We start from the raw sequence: 15,615 nt of genomic DNA on the forward strand, positions 1-15,615 counted from the left end.
GATCGTGAAGTCCGAGACCAAGCCGAACTCGACCTCGTGGGCTGCATATTGCGCCGCCAACGTTTGAGAATATATCATTTCGCTTTTGAGCCTGTGCCTCTCCGTGGTCATTACATGCCACTCCTGGTGACATCCAAGTGATCAAGTATTCTCCTATGATACCTAACCTCGCTGCACTTTTTTTACAGAGGAATTCTCAGGCATTAAAGTGTATTGCTAATTTAAACGTATACATACAGAACCCACGTCAGTCATTCGTTTCAATAAGACTGAAAAGTATTTCTGTCCAAGTAATATAGACCGTTCTGCGTCTCGTTAGCAGATTCCCGCAACGGTGGAAGCATCCCATGTTCACTTCGAGTTAAACTACAATTATCTTGACAACACCAAGTAGACCTCTTGGCCGTACACCGGCAGTAGTCTAATGTAAAAATACTTAAGTTTGATAAATCGACGGGCTGACGGGAATATTGAGACAATATATCACAAACGCTGACTGGTTTCATTAAAGTTGAGACTGAATCAAGCTAGCTTGTCATGAACCAACAAGCCTACGCTGGTAGCACCACTTATCTCATTTAAAGGTCGGACTTTGGACTACAAAGACACGCTCGGAAAGGTTAAGTTGTAAATCTTTGGCAAAAATGACCAGAGCTTGATGATTTTTGGAGGACTTTCGGCCATATCGCATGTTGGACACGCTTGGCAGCGGTCCATTAGGTTCGTAATCACACGGTTGGGGAATCTGCCCATCCATCAGTCAACTGATCAATGAGTGAGTTCATGGCCAGTTGATGGGGGGGGGGGAGTTGCCCCCTCGACTACATCACAGAGTTTGTATAATTAACAGCTCTTTCAAGAACCTTGTTAAATAGGTATATGTATTCACTGAAATAACAACTCACCACAGATGGCGTGGCGACAGCTCTAGCCAAAAAAAATGCCATTTTCGGGGGGGGAGGGGTAGGGTGAGGGGGAGAAGGAGGAGGGCAACAGTTTTTTTTGGGGGGGCAGTTGCCTCGTTGCCCCTCCCCCTAGACTACACCACTGTTGACAAGTCAGTCTTTTAGTTGTTTGGTCAGGCAATTTTAGTTGATCAAGTGCACCTCAGACTTGTTAGATCGATATAATAAATTTTACATTTTACAAAATACCAACTAAAATAAATTAGGATATATCTACTACTTGTGCTAAATATTAACCTCACGGATAATCTAGGTCAACCTACCGGGGATTTAATGACCCAGACCTTGGGATTCATTACTGTAACCGAATGGCGTCAATTATTTTCATCAACTGGAAAGCACTAACCTGTGAAATTATGAAGCCAGAGCTCACTATGATGACTCTTATGATGCTTGTGGGTGCGAATTCACGTGTAAATATAGTGGCGTGAATAAATGAAGTGTTAGCACTTCGGAAATGAAAAATGTTGTGTTGGTACTTCGATGTTGTGTCTTCGACAAAACATGGAGTCCTTCCTCCATGATAAAGGGACTCGTAGCTCTTGAATATGACTTATATTAGGTTGCTCGCTGTGGATTTTGTTGTATGACTTCGAGGAAATATGAAAATATGTGTGGCAGTATGTATGAATTTTTGGTGTCAGTGCTCAATATCGATGATCACATTGCTAAATGTACAAGTTTCACTATAAAGCTTGCTTGTTTGATAGGGTCATTCTTTCAGAAATCACTGTCACCAAGGTAACCAAGACGACATCAGGTTTTTCTAGTAACGATATCACTGGCCATTTGCTATGCTACGATAACTCTTGTGTAGAGATTCTGTTCCTTGACAGCTGCTCCCATACAAACCAACAAGAATGCTTTGCACAATGGGTGAATGTCAAGTGAAACCTCCCCAGTAGGTTCCCGGACCTCAAGGTTCCTGACGACTCTTGATAAAATCTTAGGTCCATGTATCGCCCATGGCTGAATACAGTTCGTGACACAACATGTAACTTAAGGGGTCACCAGGAAAGCCCTGTCTGGGTCAGGACGTCGTGTAAAACAATTCACCCGTGCAATTCACGCTCCGCGCTTTCATCAGCTTAAGTCAAAGAGAATGGACGAGGACTGTAAATTCGTGTATTTTAGAGTTCTGAGTCTTTTCTCTGTCAAATACGTCCCTCTTAGTTCTGTCCTGAAAACAAGGGAACAAAAAGTGGCGATTCTCACTAATACTTTGAGCTATGAGATAATTCGATCTGTTGCTTATAGCTATGCAAATTGGCCTCCCTTGGACTTATTGTTAACGCTTTGTCTGGGCGTACAACCTTTGTTCCTTTCACCAGCATGCACAGGTTTGTACTGAACTCCTGGAGTCAGTGTTGGTGGATTATACGTACTCTCTTCATTGCCTCTGACATCCTGCTACGGAAACCTACAAAATACAGTATGTAAAAACAGTCATTTCATGCCATCGATGTAATTGTATAATACTGAGGATTGTAACACTAATTGTCGTATAGAAATTTGCCGAGAAGCTCGATTTGGAACAACATTTTAATTGACCACTGAAATGATGACCACTCATCTGGACATTATTTTTTATATGGCTATACATCGACGTGCTCACCGAGTATTATGGAATTGTTTCGTTTGGAAACAAGTAACATTTTAATGTTACACAAGAACTTGAAGTACTGAGCGGTAAGTTTCTTGCATTCACTTTGACTGATTCAGTTATTTATCCATTTCCATGGATTGTCCTTTATTTACGGTGGAAATTTATTGTAAAATTAAAGGAAATGGAAGGTCAAATATGACATGACAATTTAAGAAATCATCAAAGCTAAATGAGCAATAAAATTAACAGAGAAAAAGTGAAATTCAGTGGAAATCGCTACGACGCAGTTTTTCAAAATGCAAAAAGATAATTCATACATTGAATAATTTAAATATTGAAACAAAGCCAATAAAAATTGATTAAGAGATCCCAAAAAAATTACAAGGGAGGATTTAATACCATTTGAAGGTTGAAATCACTATAGAAAAAATAAAAAAAACCTGAGCCTCTATATGAAAGATAAATTGCACAAAGAACAGTTCGTATAAAAACAGAATTTATCAGAATGTTGAGAAATAATAATAAATAACGTGCTCGATAATTTACTTGAAAAGAACCAGACATTGTACATTTTATGGAAAAGACTTCAACGGGCTAACGCATAAGCACGTTTTCTTGAGCTGTTTACAACACATGTAAATTCGTTAAAATAATCCACAAAGTATTGCAGATTCTTTTCTGATATTTCATAGGATTGGGAGGAAATAATCTACACTTTGTACTGAATAGGGTGACGTCACAGGAGTAGTTTAAGTTCATGGATTCTGAGTCTTTAAGACGAAGAGTACGCTTGAGCGGTAGAGCATGGCACACTTTGCATTAATAGGTTGGCGACTTGGCTTTATTTATTAGTTGAAGCCATGGGATATCTTAAGGGATCGTGTCGTTGGTCACCTTGTCGTTGGCTGTCTTCAAGCCAGTCAGTTAATGAAGCATTTAATCGCCAGAAACTAGAAATATTTGAAATCAACGATACGTGACAGAAGTTGAGCCCATTCTTATCTGGCAGGGTAGCAAGGCGCTATTTAAAGAAAATTGTAGGCCTACATTTCAGTCAGCCGACAAATCCCTCCAAGTCAGCAAGGGTTATCCAAACATTTTTTGTACCTTTTTTGTTATGAATGAATCCTGATCCCTAAGATGTGTGGTCTGCATACTCTGTAATTACCGAGCGGTCTCTTGGAAAGGGGAAAAATGACGTCCCCCCTCGGTAAAAGTCAGCCAGGCTTCAATTCAGTCTGGCGCGTGCTGTGATTGCACATCATCCGTATCCTCACGTGGCGTCCGGGGCAAGACGTGATTGTGGGTGATTAACTCCTTGAACTGCTGCGGTGCAGCGACGGGATTGCTGGATAGCAAAAGGCGGTGATAGACGAAGGCGGTACCGTCCGTCGGCTAGCCGTGGGGAGTAGACACACCAAGGGCTGATCAAGGTAATCAGTCACGCACCTTGCCTTGACAGTGCTATGGTTTGGAAGACGTTTCACGCTTCATTTATTTGACTCTGCTGAACGGCCCTTAATATGGCACATATACTCAGGGAATGTTTTGTATTGTTTGGCTAAAAGATATTTACACTCGGTGTCATTACCAAAGAGTACGGCAGAAACGTCAATCGCCAGCCATATACTAGCGTTAGATCCACAGTTACTCTCCCACTCAAATCATGGTTCAAATCAACCACAAATTCTGCAAACTTCAGCTTGGCAATTAATGGTTGGCATATAGCTTTAAAATCCACAAGATAAGACGCAACGTCGTGGGGTTTTTTTGGAGGAGGGAGGTAAGGGTAATTCTTCTGTGATACCATTTAACTGGCGAACTACAAAAATATTATCTGAAAGAAAAAAATTAAAAGTAATAATATAGTATTTACAGATATGGGAATTCAATGACAATGCTTCAAATCATACTCTTTATTATCGGTTCAAGACGTGTATATGGAAATTGATACCATGACGTCACGTTAGAAATGGGCGTGATTTCTTTTGTGTTTTGCTGGTAAGGGTTGCATGAGCAACGACAACTAGTCATAGAGTGTGTCACAGGAATCCAAACCATGCAGCGTGCACTCTGTCTGCCCCCAATGAACAAAGCGCCATCTCTCAATCGTACAACCACGGAGTCTAACTTTTCAAGCCACATTTTGAAGGAAAACCTGAAAGAATAGTCTGGCACCACCCAATTAACAGATTACATTGAGCGTAACAGATCCAGGGAACACAATAAAAATAACTTGAATAGGGTCTGTACTGTGGTGCATATACTTGGGAATCTGCAAAGGGAACATTCTTTGCTCCATACATTCGCGAATTTTGAAGAATATATACTACTAGAAAATCAACGAAATGAATTTGGGAAATTTCAGCCACTTCGGAGACATTTTGAAAACAGGGTTTTTGTCTGGAGCTAAAGATCTCTCAAAGTAGTAGGAATCTATTGGTGTGGCAACCCGGCTAACGGTGCCACCACAGTGGCCAAGGACTAGCTGTAAGCCCCTTGTTGCCTCCTGTCTCCAAAATTAGAGAAGGAAAAATCCTGTTAATATTTCGTCTGGGTCAGTGTTTTAACTTCGACCAAACTCACCGAGTGCCCCTGCAAAATGTACCCCAGTTTAGCTCAGTGGCGTAACTACGCGGACGGGGGGTCTTCCCCGCCCCCAGAGAATGCCCTGAAATGCATCCAGCAGTAATGATTCCACGGAAAGAACAAGCTGAGCTTCACACCTCTCTGGACATTCTATAGCTCTATATATACGCTCTTCGCACTGTGGAGTGCCTTCAATACGAAGCTCTTCCGGACTTTGGGGTCCTTTTCCGCTGCGTTCACCAGCTACCCCAGATATTTGAATGCCTCTAGGCCTACCTCTTTGAGGGTGGCAATCCTGTTGGTTGCGAGAGGGAGTGAATTGGTATTGTAGGTAATTTCTTCTGTTTTCTTGATGTGGTGAAGATGGATTTTCTCCTTTTTTTGGGGGGGGGGACTAGTGGCCTAAACTGGGAGTGTGGTCGCTTGACCAATGGGATCATTTTATGATGGCACTCATGGATCGTGTTATTTTGTCTGGCACTTGATCTGATTTTCATGACGGGAACAATGCGTAAGTACTGTGGTCTGCCACTGCGGCGTATCACATCAAATGACATGATGGAGCCCAAGTCAATCATTCTTCCGTTTGCATTGATGCACTGACTATATTCATAAAATTACCAGGAACGTTTCACCCTGTTTCAGTTCTGCCGGAGCTGCTTTTTAAAGCTCTTCCCTTAAAGTAGCTCTTCCCGTTGGCAAGCTGTTTTTAAAAAGAAATAGAGAATAACACGCATATCACAATTGTCTAAATATGTCAAGTACAAAAAAAATGCAAGCTAAACTCTGAAGGCATGGTATATTGGAATTTATTTGCATAAAAAAGCGCATAAAATGGCGGCAGTATACGTTCCGCGAGAAGGTAAAACCGCGACAAATTTACGGTGTGTAGTTCATAGGCGAAGCTAGTATACTGGTTGTTAGAAAAGATTCTTCGGAAATTGAAGTTCCTCGATCGAATGAAAGTGTATATTGGCAAAAAGCGTACGTTTTGGTTGGAAATTAACAGGAAACGTGTTGTGGACCGTGCCCGGCAGAGTACAGCACACACTGTCGTCACTTAATATTGTGGCGACTTGCTAGCATCGGTGTGACGAAAATCTGACGGCCATTTCATGAGCTAGTTTTGGCACTGAAAGCCATGTAAATGTATATGAAAAGCAGTACAGAAAGCTGAGTCCACTCCATGCATAGACACGTCTATTAGATTTAAAGGTTGTCACGGCTTATGATATTTTGAAATATTCTTCATTTCCAAGTGTATAGGCTAGTGTAGCAATTTCATGACGAAACCTACATTTTGATTCGGCATGGCATAAGCACGGCATAATCGAGCAGGTCAATTAAAATATGACTTTTAAACCTAACCCCCAAGAGTGTCTGTAAAATCATATTGAAATTGGAGGATTCAGGAATGTATGGGCTATAAACGTCATTGGGGTCAATTTGAACACAAATCATGGTAATTTAAAAAAAGAAAAGATTTTCAATCCTTACCCGGTACACTCCTGGTAACGAATGAAATTCGATATAGGTAAAGGTTAAGGTTTAAATGTAATGAATACCTGACGGGACTATATACGTAAACAGATACGTAAACAGAACTTGTCTTTACGTCCAGAACACGCTTCAAACTGCTTTGATGAGAATGCCATACTTAACGAGTATTCTATGGTGGCTTGTACGCTCCATGCTTGAAATCCAAAACAGTTGATTAAAGCAAACAGTTTGGGGAAATTGTTATAATGACTCAGGTTGTAACTTAACATTGCCGATGCAATTACACGTTTTGTTTGCCCCGCTCCTACGTCATACGACCACGCCGCTATCGGCGTTGATTTTGCACGGGTATGTGCACATTTTGGGCCTGTTGTTTGTTTCGTTCTGCAGGATAATAAATCATCGTACGGCACGAGGAAATGTTACCTTAACAGAGTGGCCCGAGGTTTTTTTATATATATATGAAAATGACGCTCGTGCAAGCTATGTCAAAACATGTTTTTATTATGATGTGAATACTGTAGTACCCTTACAAAAATGCTTTGAACAAACAGTGCATTAGGGTTTCTAAAAAAGACTGACCTTTAACAGAAGTGTTGAGAAAACAACAAAAAAAAACCCCAAATAACAAAAAAACAAAACGGTTTTACCTACGGCAGTGGCGGCGTAATTAAGTTCTATTTATGAAGTTGTCAGGGGCACACGGGGTACACTGACATTTGTTTTAGGTGGGCTCCACCCGTTTAGGGCACAGCATGTAGGTATGTTTATGCAAACTATAAATATAAAAAGGGAGGGGCTTGGGTCACAGACTGATGGAGGAGTGTCCCCTGTACCACACCCATAATTATGCCACTGTTTACTCGCTAACCCAATAGAAAGAAGAGGTACCGATTAGTGTGCAAGATTTCAAGATGCAGACAGCTGCCGAAGAGACGAGTCGTAACGTCACTTCGCAAAAACAAAAAAAAAATGGCGTGCAAAACTCCTAAAAGTGTCGTATGAAGTGACTATTTAGGTGTTTACCATTCCTCGAAGCTAAACTGGTACTTAAGTCAGCTAGTTTCTTGAAAATTGGGATTTCATTTTTTAGTCATATTCAGGAGAAAACGACCCAAATGCGAAGCCAATACCGGCGTCATCCCAGCGCAGGCGTTTATATGGGCCCACACTAACGACTCGACGCATGGAGACGCTCAGTAAAGTTGAATATGATCCAACTTGTCGCGCTGACTTTCTGCATTCATTATTTACGTCAGTCACGACAAAGCGTTTTCATATATGACTGCGTATCATCGGGAACTGTTTCACGCTGCTTTCTGCTTCTGTTGATGTTAATATAAAACAAGGCTCTTTAAGCCTTTATGTCGATAAAGGAAATCAGATGTCTACTCTTTAAGTTTATGTTGCTTCTGTCCCTGTGAATACCTTTAATTTGACTTTCCCTCCGGTGGTAGCTCGGCAATTGAAAGAGCTCCTTAAAAACTACGATTCTTGCCCTGAAACAAAAACAGAAAGGGAAAAACTGATAAACGATTTAATGATGTGCATTTTGAAAAGTGGTCCCCTTGGTTAACTTAGGCATCAAGTGACTATTGGCAAGAAGCGACTAATGGCCGGGGGAAATGCAGTTCGTCGGGGGAATGCAGTTGAAACCATTTTTTCCATCCCCGTTGTTGGTTCACCGGTATTCGATCAATTCCAGAGATTGATCCAGCTTGTAGTGACTTCCGTTAGCGGGGAACTCGAGTGGTTCTGCGCCTCGCGCTCAGGAAGAAATAATTCTGAACCATACCATTTTCCCGCTTTTCTGAGTAATTTATGAAATGAAATCCAGATTTCAATCCGGCTCCTCCTTTAAATTCCTTCAAGGTTTTCTTCTCTTGCATTGATGGAATGGTGTAAGAAAGTGCCGTTTCCCCCAATATTCAATCTCGGAGGATCGTTCCCAGAATGTTTGACAGACGGCTGTTGTATGTTTCTGTGACGTGCATGAAGGTCTTGATTGGTGCAACGAGTGTCCGAGACACCACAGATTTCTTTAAAAAGGATACTTGTAGAGTTCTTGATCTCCTGGACAGCTGAAGCTATACATAACGCTTACATGTTCTTTGAAAAAAAAAACCTGCCACCTGCCACACTGTTTAAACCAGCTTTCGAATCATTATTGGCTGGAGCCAAAATCACACATGCGACCATGGAAACCATTAGCTGGAGCTTATATACGCGTATAAGCCGAGCAATTCGAACAGGGCCTTATGTGCCACATGCACCACACTTCTATCAAAGTAAGGGCATGAGGCCTGACTTTTTCGACTTTCAAGTTTCCGACCAGCCCGTTATAGCCCCACACTTCATTCGTAAAATGCAGTTTCAGGTCGTAGAACACGTGCTGACGATGAAAATCCGCAGAAACAAGACATTAGTTACAGCTGCATGGGATTAAGGGACCCCTTTGATACGGTATAAAATCTCGACATTTGTCAAACAACCTGAGGACATGCAACTATGGGATAAAAACCTTTGAACTGATGTGAACTTTCATCTGCAGTCTTACTTTGGGTTTGACCAACTTTTTAAGGAGTATGTTTAAGGAGTTTGTATAGCCGGTTAATGCAGCTATGTACTTTCCTGCAGTTTACCTTCTTTTTGTACTTTTCCCACTGGCAAAGTCGACGTAATTACCTTGCAAAATAAACATGGTCTTTAGTGAGTATCCTCTTGTTTCGGTAGAAGGGAAACAAACACATCTCTCGACATTTTGTCTAGTCGATCGTACAGTTGAACCAAAAGGATGATTTTCATTTCGCTTCGCCGAGAAACCATCCCTGGTAGATCGGTCTGGATGCCTACGTACATGGCCTTTCGTGGTAAGGCTCTTTGCAGTAGAGTATTGTGAAAGACATCTTACGCTAATTGTTGCCTGACTTGAAGAGATCTGTTGACCTTTAAGGGGCTTCCAGAGTGGGTTTTGGTAATGTCAGCGGTTTGCTCAGGAATCTCTCTCAACGTGCGCTATACGGCCGTGTTTTTAAGCATCAGCTCAAGAACGTCACCGCGAGTTAGAGTGATCGATGCACTTTAACAACAGAAATCGGGACCCGCTAGCCGATGAAGTTTTTTTATACTCCCCTTCAGAAAAACTGCTCTAAACCCATAGCATTGAATTTACATCGAGTGATTTCATCTCTCAGATAGTTGGCTCAGTATCGATATTGCATGTTGTTAATTCTGAAATTCACGAGTTGGCCGTGTCCAGTTTGTACAGATTAGGTGTTACACACCCGTGCATACTATTATTCACATTGCCACGCGATTCGACTACCCACTGTTGTCGTATATTCATAAACAAGGCTTACACAGCAAAATGCCACCATACGAAGGGTGCCGGTAATGTATTATAATAGGCACATGAATTAACTACTTCATGTAGCTTCATTACCATTGGTTGGTTTGTATTTCCCCATTATTCTCAGTCTGTTTCCTGGATGCTGGAAACGTTTACAAGGTACACACGATTTGACTTGTCCAAATTTGTAATCTGTATCACATAAAGCGGTGAGAATGTAATTTCCATGTTTGGAATCTTGGTATTTTCCTAGAAGCCTAGCTTATTTATCAGATACGGTGAACCAATCCAATCAAGTTTTTGAGAAACCCAATAAGGGTACAATCTGACCGTTTCCAGTTTGTTAAAAATGTTTGTAACTGTACGTACCTCTCTTATGCGGTGCAGCATTAAGTTCATATAATAGTGCAGTGCACTTAAGGGTGGAAATATCTTTTGAGACTTAGCTGAAGCCCATCAAGACCTTTAACGAAAAAATATTTCAGGGCAAGGTGCTGTGCTTATATAAGAATATTATTTTTTAGCCCGAAAGAGTGCTTTTTATTCCCACCGAGACTCTCGCTGGAACAGAGTCAGCACTGTTCATTGTTCAACTACTGTAGCTTTGCCTTAAATTGACGAAGCCTTGAAAAAAAAAATAACCTAGTCTAAACAAACAAGTCACTCTACCCCTCTGTAAGGACAAAACCTTTGCGTAAATAACAAAATTCGAACTTTTTTGGAATCATTATTTCAAGCCCCTCCGGTCGAAGACTCGTTGCCCGTGAACATGGATATATTTCCGAGAGTGTGAATTTAGTGATTTATTTTACATTTCATACTCAATCGCCTTTACACAGAACGCGACAAATATTGTGTAAATTTATGCGCAATTATGAATCGTACATAATCTTCTATCAACCATACCCGGTACAATGTGACATAATCGTTAAATGGACTTTAAAGTGACATTAGAGCTTTGCAAGGCGTTTGACTTTTCCCGTAACTAAAATGACGAACAATAATGTTCGATCATCGCATGTATTTAGAGCTGCAGTATTTCAGATTCACCTTCAAATCTTCCTTTGTTTCAAATCTTGTTTTCGTTTCTTTCAAAAATGTATGGAATACGTCAATCTCACAAAAGGGAGTGCAGCAACAAGAGTGGATCTTTTTTTGCTCTTTTAAAATTATGTCACTGCCAAATACCTCATTAGCATAAAAATTGTGTAGTGCTTTGTGAAGAGTGGTTATTGTTGCTGTTGTTATCATTGAGGTCACTCTCCTTGATGCAGCCGGTAAGTATCGGGGGCGTCGTTTGCGTAAGGTTATTTCAATGTTACAGAGTTGAGTTGCGTTGATATAACTATTGGCAAGGTTGCTATTAATGCCAATGGTGAGGACCTGCTGACTGTGACGGCTCAAGAACACGCTATAGGCGTAGAGATTAAGTGTCTTCAAGTTTTGCTTATACTGTACAGTTTCTGTCTCTTTTGCAAAGAGGTAGCGCTTGTATTTTGACAAAAAGTATTCATGCATCCCTACGTACCGACTGTGAGAAAAGAGAGAGAAAAATCAGCATCAAGCCTGCGATTTTGCAAGGGTGGTGCTTAATGTAGGCTTACGCAACCGAATTCATTTGAAACCAATTAACATCACTTTAAAGTCACTCAACGACTCTTCTATGTATGAAATCTCGAAATCGGTTAAACTCACCAAAGCCCTCAGAGAAAGTAATGAACAAACCACTGAATTGTCATTGTTTTCCAGTTGTCCGTCATCAACTTGACAAATATACAAGATCTTGTCTGTCTTCCGTTAATCTGCCCGGGTGAGAAACCCAACACTTATGCCGTGGGAAATTTCAGAGGAAAACCCCCGAAATGATTTATGAAATGTAGATCAATTATCTTTTTATAATCCTTCTTCCCGTCATGTTTACCTTCCCTAACAGACACGTAGGTTTGAAACTGATACCACGATTGGAAGTTGAAGTGGATTCCCTTGAGCCCTGGTAAGGACTAGTGCACGTGCCCACCCCTCACGTTGGGATGCGCTACCGATGCGCTATAAGGCTGTCTCCGGTTTCCTTCGCAATCCCAGATTGACTTAGGCATCCTTTCAGTCAAGATCCGTCGGGTGCTGCCGGACTCATCCTGGGGATCTGGAGGACGCCTACACGGTTCAAGGTAAAACATTTGCATTCTTCCTGTTTTTTTCTTATAATGTATCTATTTTTGACGCACTGTTTACAGTCAAGTGGGAATTGTTTGCCCTCATTTTGCCTACAAAACGGAGACAAAATTTTGAAATATCCGGCTATCTTACGTATTTTAACAATCCTGTGAAACTGCCCTTATTAAACTTTTTATGTGCAAACCTTACGTGTCATCGAAGTCAGTTATTTCTTTGCCCGTATTTTATCAGAAATAAGTGGACAAAGAAATTGACTAGTCCAGGAGCGGGATTTGAACCTGCTGCCTGCAGACCACCAAAGACAGCGAACAGATTAGTTGGTTGAGAACGGCCACAATGTTCCAGACGTCGAAGGTTTCAACGCCTCCCCTGTCGATTTCTTTGTTTACAATCAGCTTCCTTGTATGGTTTACTTGATGAAATTTCTTTTCATTTAATTGGACTCATAATTAACATGCAATAAACTTTTCCTGCATTCAGATACGAAATTCTCTTTCCTGTCTATTTTACGAAAAAAGTCGAAAGTCAAATTTAAAATAATGTCTCGTGAGCAGAATAGGCTCCAACCAAGCGAGATCAGACCTAAAAGGAAAAACAGCGAAGCTAGGTAGAAAATGAAATTGATTGACTCGGTCATCTTTGAGTCCAGGCCAAATTATTCGCGAAGAATCAATTTCAAGACATCACACCTTATTTTCTGTCTTCGAAATTGTCTCGTGGGGGCTATTAAGAATGAATTTTGTCCCATAAGATGCCAACTTCTCTACAAATTCTTTATCTTTCTCAATTACATATATTCTGTATTAAAAAAAAAGTCCTTATAGAGAGGTCTATTTCTTTGGGAGAATGTACATACAGATGCATTGCGAAGGAGGTTTTTGTCCAGTGCATGGTTTGAAATAAATTTCTTCCCATCCAGATTCTCATAACTCTTGCAAGAGGTAAATTTAGATTTGGAATCCTCGAGAGTATTTCTTGATGTCTGTGCAAGCATGCACAAAGTTGTCTTTACTGAAAGATTATTTCTCATCTGTTCAGCATAATGCTGAAAAACCTTTGTCCTTTGGATGGATTTTTTAACACAGAAATCTTTTATCGGAGGTTTTGGGCGTGGATCCAATTATATGGCAACACATGCACGAGAGCCCGATCAGGAGTTTAAACATGTAGACGGGTTTTCTACGTCGTTAGAAAAAAATCTTCAGTGTACATGTCGATTCTGCTGGCTCTCTGTCCAGGCCTCGTTTGTGTTTAAGTCGCAAAACCAATTGATGTTAAGGATTACCTTCATTGTTGCTGCTGTCCAGAGCTTTCGGGTGAGGCAAAAATCTTTCCCAATTTGACTTTTAGCTGGGAACCTGTAAATTACCGCCCCCGTGTTTGAATAATCACTTGAATCATTGGGCTATTATACACACGTAATACCTGTTGACAGTGAACTAACAGATTACCGGTACAAAGTCCGTGAAAACGATTTTTGCACGTTGCCTTGAAAATTTGAGATTACAAGATATGTGAGAGGATTTCTCTTGTCATTTTGACAAGGAGTACGCCACACTCTGACGAGGCAGAATACACCCTCATGAGTTTAAAGAAAACAGCCCTGTCAGGAAGACATGTGAAATCAGGCTATTTCAGACACTTTGAAAAACCTTGCCAGCACAACACGATTTTATCTTCTATGTTCTCTATCTGCAATTTGTTAATACTGTGAACCCCCGGGAGTACTTCAAACGACGGAATCGAGCTGCCCGAGTGATTACAAATAAGGACAGGTATCAGGAAACACTCAGTCACTTGGAGACATACGCCTGATCCCTTTTGCGCAAGAGGGGCGTTTATTTAACGTGCACTTTTCATGCAGTAGAATCTCATGAACTTCCCGCCCGTCTGTAAATCCCCCCTGGCGCACGCCCTCCGGATATTTGATCATGTGTTTAACTCAGTGACGATATTATTTTTTCGTCCACGCACCACAGTCATGGATGCCGCTTTAGCAGCGACCCAGACGATCGGGGGAATGCCTGCAGTTTTTTAAAGGGCGATGGAACTGTTTGTGATGATTCTCCCATTTTTTAAAATTTTTAAAATGCATTTAGGCAGTTTTTCAACTCAGATTTTTCCCGAGCAAAATTTTGAAAACAGTTGCTTGTATAAGGCTTATTCACTGTTTGACATTTGCATGCTTGCATGCTTGCATTGAATGGTTGAGATTGAAAAACAATAATTACGCTCTAGTGACGCACGCAATCATGGTTTTTGCTATGCATGGAGTTAGCTACGTTGAAAGTTAAATCAACACGCCGCGTTGTCCGTAATGGTAAACGCACCATGGTAAACGTACGCAACAAGTTCACAAAACAATTCCATTTGCTACATTATTGTCAATATTTTGTGGCCACCTGCCAATTTGCAAGTAGAAAGTGTTCTATATGAATGCAGATCTTATCCAATTGTTCCCCTCTGCTGTTTTAAACATTACACGATCGTAATCCCCAGACTAGGTTTTGACGGACTTCGACTATAAAGCAGCACGAATTTTCTCCGGCGAATTCCCCGTGCAGTTATGTTATACATAAATGTACTGTGGTCGTGAAATCCTAAGGCTTGTAGATAATGCAGTGGAATTCTTTCGTTGTTTTTTTTCTATTTGCCATTCGTTGAATACTGTATGAGAACAAACCAAACAGACAGAAATCCACAGATACTTTGATAGTCACAGGACGATTATAGAACCTTCTTTATATAACGATTGCAACTTTGCATCTCGGTGGAGGAGTGAAGTATAGTCAACATGAACTTTTTCACAAGTCGTCGAGAGGAAAGTCTGACCATGTATGTTACATTGAATGCAATTTTAATGTTTCGTTTTGGGTGTGCACTGAGAAAGTCATCCTGCCACACACGATAAGAGGCTACGCTTCCGCCCTGAAATGCATTGATTTTTTTGTATAACTTTTTTCATCTATCCCAGTATATAATGAATCCCGCTAGGGATGACATCATGAAGAGCGCCCTCTGAAATGCTTAATTCCCTACGAAGACAGACCTGCTTTTCTCGGTATTAAGACAAGATTTTCAACTATGCTATTTGAAATAGTCCTAAATGCTTAGGACCTTGGATAACTTTAAAGTTTCTTGTAGCTATTTCTGTAGGGACACCTTTTGTGGGATTGCCAAAGCAATACCTCATTTCCCGTCACCTTTAAGACCACTCTCATGAGTTATAATCAGGCCGCTTATAAACCACTTGGCTGCGTCTTGAAATGACACACACCTTTCTCAGAACTAGTTGCGGCTCACTACCATAGACTCATGCGTAATTCCAGGCCTCAACCACGTAACAGACAGCCTTATTAATATGGTCCGCAGTTTCGTGCGTGTGTTTGAATGCCAGTGGCCAAACTCCAAAATAATTAATCCTCTTCGAA

The 15,615-nt window shown here is 40.9% G+C and overlaps 2 protein-coding genes across 2 annotated transcripts in view; both read left to right on the forward strand.

Moving 5' to 3' along the window:
• LOC110986820 (sodium-dependent phosphate transport protein 2B-like) overlaps positions 1-15,615 on the forward strand; it is a 369,275-nt gene that overhangs the window by 27,180 nt on the left and 326,480 nt on the right. The window lies entirely within an intron of this gene.
• The window catches only part of LOC110986817 (gonadotropin-releasing hormone II receptor-like), a 63,220-nt gene continuing 59,584 nt past the window's right edge, over positions 11,980-15,615 (forward strand). The window contains exon 1 of the mRNA XM_022249036.2: positions 11,980-12,177. The gene's annotated coding sequence lies outside the window, so the exon portion shown is untranslated. The remainder of the gene's footprint in view (positions 12,178-15,615) is intronic.

Source organism: Acanthaster planci, linkage group LG05 (genome assembly GCF_054643075.1).
Source record: "Acanthaster planci isolate LZ-2023a linkage group LG05, COTS_SCS, whole genome shotgun sequence".
NCBI lineage: Eukaryota > Metazoa > Echinodermata > Asteroidea > Valvatida > Acanthasteridae > Acanthaster > Acanthaster planci.